Genomic DNA, 1,488 nt, shown 5'->3' with positions numbered 1-1,488 from the left:
ATCTACAGATTCAATGCAATCCCCATTAAAATCCCAACTCAATTCTTCACAGAGTTAGAAAAGGAAATTCTCAAATTCATATGGAATAACAAAAAACCCAGGATAGCGAAAACTATTCTCAACAATAAAAGAACTTCTGGAGGAATCACCATCCCTGACCTCAAGCTGTACTACAGAGCAATAGTGATAAAAACTACCTGGTATTGGTACAGAGACAGGCAGGAAGATCAATGGAATAGAATTGAAGACCCAGAAATGAACCCACACTCCTATGGTCACTTGATCTTTGACAAAGGAGCTAAAACTGTCCAGTGGAAAAAGGACTGCATTTTTAACAAATGGTGCTGGTTCAACTGGAGGACAACATGTAGAAGAATGAAAATTGATCCATTCTTATCCCCTTGTACTAAGTAATAGTGTTACAGCTCTTATGACAGAAACTCTCAGACAAAGGAGTAATTCTCACACACTACCACCTGACAGGAATCTAAATCTTAGGCTAGAACAATAAAGTAATTTCAGACATGAAAATGACTTTAGGCTAGGACAGAGGAGTGGGCTCAGATATTTTGGTCATCCTTATAAGCCCTTAGAAACAGTGATCACGGGAGTGTTCAACAGAACTTTGTTTTTTGCTTTGCTTGTTCTCTATTTGTGTTTATTGTCTTGCTTGTTCCTGGACTATTTGTATCTATTATATTGGTAGTTCTTCAACCTAGAACTGACCTTAATACTTGTATGTAATTAAAATGGTATAAAAGCAAAAAGGAAAGGGGGATGGGATGGGGGTTTCTAGGGAGGGGAAATGGGGAAACCGGAAGACATCTGAAATATAAAAAAATAAAATATCCAATAAAAGATAAATTTAAAAAAAGTTATCACCAGCATTTTAGTATAGTTAGAGAGCTAGAACATCCAAAGACCATCAGTCTTTAAAGCCACACCAGAGTCCTACTCTCTGTCTCATGTCAACCCACTCCAGTTGGGGAAGTGCAAGACAATCCTCACCTCTGTTTGCCTCTCAGCCTCCTCCCCCCACCATCCTCATCTCTTTTTGTCTCTCTTGGCCTTGTCTTTCTCGGTCTTTCTGCTGTTCTTCCCCTATGACTCTCTGTACCTTTGTCCCTCTGCTTCTACCCTGGCCCCTGCCCCTGCCCCTGCCCCTGACTCTGACTCTGCCCCTGTACTCTTCTACCCAGACTTAGGCCTTTGCTCTTATCTCTGCATCCCCCTCACCTTTCTGGCTGCTTCCCTAGTGTTTCATGATTTTATTTAATTTTTGGGACAGACAGAGTATTTGAGTTCCTCCCAAGTAAGTTTAGAACTCATGTTGATTCTTTGTGTGTGTGTGTGTGTGTGTGTGTGTGTTTTAATGTGTACGTTTATGTGTGTATGTATGTGTAGATATGTTTGTTAGTATGTGAATGTCAGAGGTCCTACATCAAAGAAACTTATATTTGCATCAGATGAAAGCTATTGCAGAAAACA

Source organism: Grammomys surdaster, unplaced genomic scaffold (assembly GCF_004785775.1).
Source record: "Grammomys surdaster isolate TR1022 unplaced genomic scaffold, NIH_TR_1.0 265, whole genome shotgun sequence".
Classification (NCBI taxonomy): domain Eukaryota; kingdom Metazoa; phylum Chordata; class Mammalia; order Rodentia; family Muridae; genus Grammomys; species Grammomys surdaster.
This window is presented reverse-complemented; position numbering follows the sequence as displayed.